Below are 7,076 nucleotides of genomic sequence, written 5' to 3' on the forward strand. Positions count from 1 at the left end.
ACGTCGCGTGAGGACAGGAATAGGACTCTGGGAAGGGACGTCCTGGGGTACGAACTCGAACTCCACACCGTGGGGACCTCGTCGCTCCCCACCTGCAATCCCTAACACACGCCGTCCCGCTCCACAGGCCGCCGCCTCCGTCACTCATAGTGTAAGAAATAGAGCCAATATAGGCCGAGAGCCCCCGAGCCAGGGCCGCTGGCCGGCCGGACCTCGCCACGGGCACCGCCTTCCGAGCTGGGCTCTCCGGGCCCGCCGCAAGGAGGGGCCCACGACGTGCTCCCCAGCTCGAGAGCCCGGATCTGCCAAGCCCTGCCCTGCTGCCTCCATCCCACGGGGAGCCCCAGGAGGCCCGCGGCCTGCGCCTCGGCATTTTCTCCACATTCCCTGGCCCACGTGCAAAGGGCGCCCCCACTCTGCTTACCTCAGAGGGGAAGCGGATGCGTGGGGGGGCTCGGGGAGCACAAGGTGGGCGATCGTGCCAACTCAGAGGCGTCCCTGGCAGAGTAAGCCTGGGCACAGGCCAGCTGGCAGCGTTATTGTTGGGGATCACGAGAGGTGTAGCTGCAAGTGGTAGGCAGAGATGGGGACCACCTGGAGGGCAGAGAAGCCCTGGAGGGCAGAGATGGGGACCACGCCGGAGCCGCCGCAAGTGGAAAGCCACGTCTGGGGGGGGGGCAGGGCTGCCGGTGGAACTTGGCATCTTGGGAGATTCCCGACGCCAGGCCAGGGCGGGAGACCTGTCGTCGCTTGGCATCGCCCTCCGTAAGAGAGAGAGCCCAAGCCTCGGGGCCTCGGTCTGCACCCGGGGCTGGGGGGGACAGGCGAAGCCTTTGTCTCCTCAGCTTATCGGGAAGGCGAGAGCTGAAGCAGCCTTCCTCGTGATTACACTCTTACCGCTCATGCCGCCAGGCATCCGCTACGGTTATTTTGTGCAAAGAAGATTTATTCCAAATTAGCTCTCAGCAATCGAGCCGGAGCTAATCCGCCTGCAGGCCAGCAGGCCCGGCCCGGCCCGGCCCAACATTCTGAGACGGCTGGACTAAACACCCGCGAGCGAGGAATGCATTTTATTTAGTGATTCGGAAACCCTCTCCCCTTGCCTCAGTTTCCCTGATTATTTAATCATCCTAAGTAAAACCCTTGTTACACAGCTTAAAAGCATTTCCCGGCCTCTGGCTGGTTGATTTAACAAGAGTGAAAGAGGCGGCCTCAAGGGAGCTTCGGGAAGCCTGAAGGGCCAGAGAGGTGCCCAGCTTCGTCCCTCGCAGTCCGACCTGTTACTAATCTTCATTAGGAGTTTTTATAACCCACCAATTGATCGACAGTTGACTACCAGGAACCTGAGGAACCACACTGCGATGGACCCACAGACTTCCTGGGGCTACCGAGGGGACGCTGAAAGCTCCTTCGACATCTGGGGCTTCTTCCATTCCCTTTCAGCCAGCACATCCTCTCTACTGTTGCCCTCAGCAATCACCGCAGAGCTTCCGGAGGAGACGGGGGTTCGCCCTCTCCGGCCATGGGTAGGAAGCCATGGCCCAGGCCCCAGCCACCACGTAGCGTCTCCTTCCAGGTGGAGAGGATGTGAGGTTTAGAGGCCCCTTCCTTGATGACAGAACCTCCTGTGGGGCAGCGTTGCTGGTCGCCAGGGTCGCACGCAGCCACCCCCATCTAGGATCCACTCTCAGCCCAAACCAGCCTGGCCTGGAATGTGGGGAGGAGCCGAGCTGCTCCTCCACTTCAAAGAACTGAGGCGTTAATAAGCTGAACCTGTTTACATTCCTAGAAGATGCTAATGTTTGTAGTTCACTCTCCGGGCCAGCAGAAGAACCCTACGCAGCCAGAGGGCACGGGAATGAGTTGACTGTGTTGGAAGGATCTCAAGGAAAGAATGGAGACTTTTTTAAGAGTGTGGCAGGTGAAAAATGCAATGGCTGAGGAAACAACGGTTCCATCTTCTGAGTAGCTCGACTTATTAAGCAATGCCTGCCAGTTGCCCCAAAATCTGGACCAGGCCCCTTCCTCGGCTTAGGGCTGGAGCCCCAATAGAGGGAGAAACCGATTTTTATACATTAAAAGGCCAATTAAATCAAAGGAACCAAGACCATGTTAGGCGATCTGGTTTCTAATTGAATGAAAGATTAGAACTTTCCAGGCTGGGAGGGGAAGAGTGAACAGGAACAACTCTCTGTATCTGGAAACAATGAAAGGAACATGGAAACAACAACTGATTGATCAGTATGGGGCCCATTTTCCAATAAGACACATGGGCCCCTTGAGAAGTACACCAGTGAGAAAGCTCCTTGCCTCAATTCCGGGATCTGGTCGTGTTTCCAGTCAGTATAATCTAGGTCCTTAGTCAAAGGTTTCTCAACAGCAGGAAGAGGGGGTCCAGTCTTGCGGCCACACGAGGCTGGCTTCAAACAATGCAATACGGTTTTCTCCCGATTCCTGAAATTGAACGAAGTTTTCTCACAAGACAGAAGTTGGACCAAAACCATCACTGAATAGAAAGGAAACGGAGCAAGCTCCAGAATTATCACAAGGCAGAGGCAGTGTGCTTGACCCAATTGTCTCCATTCCCACTAAGCATGCTGTCCTGATCCCCTTGGTTCCCTCAGGAACTTTGAGAAGAGGAAGTTGCAGGGGCCGAGGGCTAACTTACTAAAGTTCTTAGACTTCCTGTTTCATAGACTGAGATCTCTTTTTGCTATGATGTGTATTTCACAAACATCCCTTCAATGCCAGCCGGCCAGGGTAGCAAACCCAATCTGTTCCAGCACCAGCCAAAGAACTGGGATGCAAGGTGGGGTTCCAGACTTTTCTAGGAAACAAATTAGCCATCCACTTTGAACTACATATTTTCACCAATAACCCTCTATGGATAGACGTTCAAAACTGCCATCCTCTGGTACACAAAGCTGTTATGGCAACGATCCCCTGCTCATACTTCAACCACAACTGGGTGGGATTCCTTCCCCCTTCAGGGACCTACTTTGGTGAAGTCAAGACTGGAGGTGGAAGTAGACTCAATGCTCTGACCTTCCTCAGAAGAGCAAGGAATGAATTCATACTTTGTGCTATCTGATTATAGAAGTATATCTGTGGAGTAGTTGGTCAGAGGAGTAGAAGCATAGATGGATTTAACCCTCTGCTCTTTTAGGAGAGTCTATCATCCCCTCACCCTCAACCCCTCAACTCCGAGTCCCATGTAATGTCTATAGGCTATGTTGGCAAATATGCGCAAGTTGGAGAAAAAGAAGACATTCCAAACCTCTTTCCTTGGAGGAACCTGGCTTGCCTTCTCACCCTGGATCAGTCTTGGATCTGCCAGGGAATGAGGCACAAGCCCTAAAGGTGAGTTCTTGTTACACCTTGAAGTTTCCTTTAGGCCTCCCAAGGAGGTTTCAGGAATGAGCATCTGGCAGGTCACCATCCCGGAACCTTGTACAACAACCCTTCTTTGAGCATGGCTCAGAAGCAAGACTTAGAAGTCATGTGGTGTTATGTGAAGTCTGGGATGGTAATAGGGATAAGGTCGTCTTGAGACTGATGTTCTATGTGTTTCCAGATGTATCTAGAAGTTACACATCTTCATGTTTCATATTAATGGTTCGTGTACAGAGAATCTTGAGAACCTTGCTTCAAACCAATGCATGGATAACATGGATGACGCTTTTGTTTGTCATTCCTCAAGAAAGATTTAATGCTAGAAAAATATAAGTTGGATATGAAGAAGGAAATTCATCTGTCAAATTCACTTCCAAGCAGAAGTGTTTCTCATCTCTCTCCAGCCTCCTGCCCTCCTCTCTCTGGCCACCCAAACATGATAGCAGTTGGCCTGCATGTGCCTGCCTTGAAAGGTTTCCTAGCCTCCCAAAGCAACCACTGGAACACGCTGAGGCACCCTCTTGCTACTCACAGTACATAAAAGTTGGCTTGCCTGAGCCACACACCCCTTCTTGGTTTCTAGATACACATTGCTATTTGGTGATCTGGGGCAATTCCACCCCCAGGCTGTACCTCTAAGCTGGATTCTTTCCTCCATGATTAAAATACTTCTGCCCCGACATTCCCTCACCACCCCAGCGATTCTAAACCACTGACTACAGTTGTTCAGAACTGGTTCTTTGCCCTCTCGTGACCACACTCTTATCTTCTTCTCTTTCAACTCAACCCCTTCAGCTTCCCACTCAAAAGTTTCCCACTCCTTCCACTGTGCTCTCCAGAATGCCTGTTCCCTAGATGACAAACCAACTTTCCATTCATTTCCCCTTGCTACAGCTTTCCTTCATTTCCATCATGGGTTTCTCTTTGACTCGTGCCCCTAACTCAGGAGTCACAGGGAGGAGGCAGAATACTTCTTCCTCGATCTCTGTTGTCACTTCCAATATCTCTAGCTACCACCTTCACTCTGTAAACTCTCTTCCTCTTCATTTCATCCAATCAAGATCCTAATGACCATTGAATACTGACCTCCAACATGGTCTTCCTTCCTTGATGTGTTCAGTGCCTGGCTCAGTCTTTCTCTCTTTTCTAAGTCAAGCCTTCATTCTAAGAGACTTCAATATATAGATATTGATAGTCCTCCAAACCCCTGACCTGCTCATTTCCTAGGACCTCTTCCTCCATTGCACCTTAGCTACTCCCAAAGATGACATACCTAGGATCCATCAATGGACCACTCATGTTCAGGAACTCTGAGGTTCCTCTACATCTTGTCATTCTGTCTCTTTATTCACAAAGTAACCCTAATCCCCCTTGCTGGGTGTTAAAAATGCCAGCAAGTCGAGTTATTACTGGAGACACATTTCTTCTCCTGACTACTTCATCTTTCCCAGATTTATTTAAGAAGTCTAACATCTGCATGGGACTGTGGAGTGAAACTTTCCCTGGACGAGACAGCTAGTGCTCTCATTATAGGACTTGCGGCGATCCGAAAAGGGAGTGAACAGAACAGCCCGTGTTAAATAAGTAGGGAGAGAAGGAAGACGAGGAGATGCAGCCTGTACGTTTTGCAAGGACTCTGTAAGAACAAGCATATGCAGTAAGGTTTTCTCTGAGATCTGTTCTACAGCCATCTTCTCTATGCACGTATAGAATCTGCGGTTCCCCAGTGTGGGTGGCCCAATGTTTGCAAGGCTCTGGGCAAGGAGGGGCAGAGTTTGGAGTTTCGTACAATATCCACATGGGAAAGAGATCTTGCCAGGGAATACAGAGATCTTGAGTAGCACCGTTTGTGACTCATAACTGCAGCTTAGGAGGATCTGAGCTCTGGTGGATTGCCTGTCATACCACAGCTCCATCTTGAGCTTGGAGAGTCCTACTATTAAGCCCTTACTAAGTGTCCTGCACTGTGCCCAACACCTCTCTCACTTACAAAAGTAAGAGAGTCCCTGACTCCAAGAAGAAACACCCAATGGGAAGCGGTGGGCAGGGAGGGGAACCTTATTCTCTAGACTACAGGTAGAGGAACTAAATCCCTGCGGAACTGGCCTCCTCCCTTCTAGTGTCACTCCCAGAGGAGAAGCTGGAGAGCAGGGGAACACCAAGAATAGGCCAGACTAGACAGCTACTCAGTCAGTGCCCAACTCTATGTCTAGCCAGCACCATAGCATGTCTCTGATGGAGACACTGAGCCCCAGAGCAGGAATTCCAAAGGCAAGGCACTTCTATCCTCCAGAATATTGTGTCTGGTATCTGGAGGGTGCAGCTGCAGGGAAGGAACAGGAAGATGACTAGGTTTTGCTATTTTTGATAAAGACATAAACATGTCAGAGAGAGCCAGAGATGCCTGTTACCTGTAAACACCTCCACCCCAGAGTCAAAAATAACCTCACCTAACACCCTCCTGTCCCCCAGCCCCATCCGTTTCAGATCCTGGCATTTGTCCTTCGTGGTCCTGGCCCCTTTCTTGGCCTCTCTCTCTACATTATTATCAACTCATGTTCAACAAGAAGAAGAGAGGTGGACAAGCGGTCGCAGCCAGAGCCAGAGCCAGAACGGGGTGGGCACCAGGGCAGGTATCACCACCATGGAGGCAAGAAGCACAAGATTCAGGTTCAGCAGTGGCAGGGGCCAGACGACACCAAGGAGAGGACCGACCAGAGGGCCAAGTGTCTCCAATGGGAGGAGGAGGGGGAGAAAAGGGTCCAGGAATGGGCTGAGGTGGAGGTGGCTTCCTAGAACCATCAGATCCAGCTGGTCAAGGAGGAGCTGGCCCAGACTCCGGAGGACCTGGGGATGGCTCTAAAGATGCCAGAAGAGGCTGCAGATGAGAGTGAGAGAGGCATGAAGGTCATCAAAAATAGGGCCCTGAAGGAGGAAGAGAAGACGGAGCAGCAAGAAATCCAGTCAGAAGAGGTCAAGCACATCGAGGAGGAAGTGGCTTGGAGGTACAAGGAGGTGCCTGAAAACTAGGGATCACCAAGGGAGGCCTAGAGCACACAGAGGAACACATCCAGAAAAGAGCTGTGTGAGCAGAAATGCAGAAGAAAACGTGATTTATCGCTTGTTTATATGGATATAGGTTTTGGGGTTTTTATTTTAAAAGACTATTACAAAAATGAATAATATGGAAATAGGTATTGAGTGATACACATGTATATAGCCCAGTGGAATTGCTTGTCAGCTCTGGGAGGTGGAAAGGAAGAGAGGAGGGAGAGAAAATGAATCATGTAACTATGGAAAAATATCTTTAAATTTTTTAATTAATTAATTAATTAAAAGCATGTTGTAAGATGTCTACATTCTGTAATTACCGTTTTTGGTTGTTGCAATAGCAACAATTTGTAAGACATTCCAGATAATTCCCCAGCTCCTAGCCTGCATCCAATTACTTTTCTTCCCTTTGGGTGGTAAATCTTTTCTGCCTAAACAGCATCCCTTCTCCATAGAAGAGGAAAAGAGGTGTCAGCCTTCCCTATTGAGAGCTGAACATAGCCCAAGGAAAGCCTCTACCATGGGAAGCCTCAATGTTTTGCACCAGGCAAAAAGAAAGAAAAAGAAACTCCAGAAGGAGTTTGCCAGAGAAAGAGAAAGAGAGAGAGAGAGAGAGAGAGAGAGAGAGAGAG

At 50.1% G+C, this 7,076-nt stretch overlaps 1 pseudogene; it reads left to right on the plus strand.

The window, feature by feature from the left end:
• Nucleotides 1-1,361: 1,361 nt before the first annotated feature.
• Nucleotides 1,362-6,482, plus strand: LOC123255688 (annotated as a pseudogene).
• Nucleotides 6,483-7,076: the final 594 nt, after the last annotated feature.

This window comes from Gracilinanus agilis, unplaced genomic scaffold, assembly GCF_016433145.1.
Source record: "Gracilinanus agilis isolate LMUSP501 unplaced genomic scaffold, AgileGrace unplaced_scaffold50102, whole genome shotgun sequence".
Classification (NCBI taxonomy): domain Eukaryota; kingdom Metazoa; phylum Chordata; class Mammalia; order Didelphimorphia; family Didelphidae; genus Gracilinanus; species Gracilinanus agilis.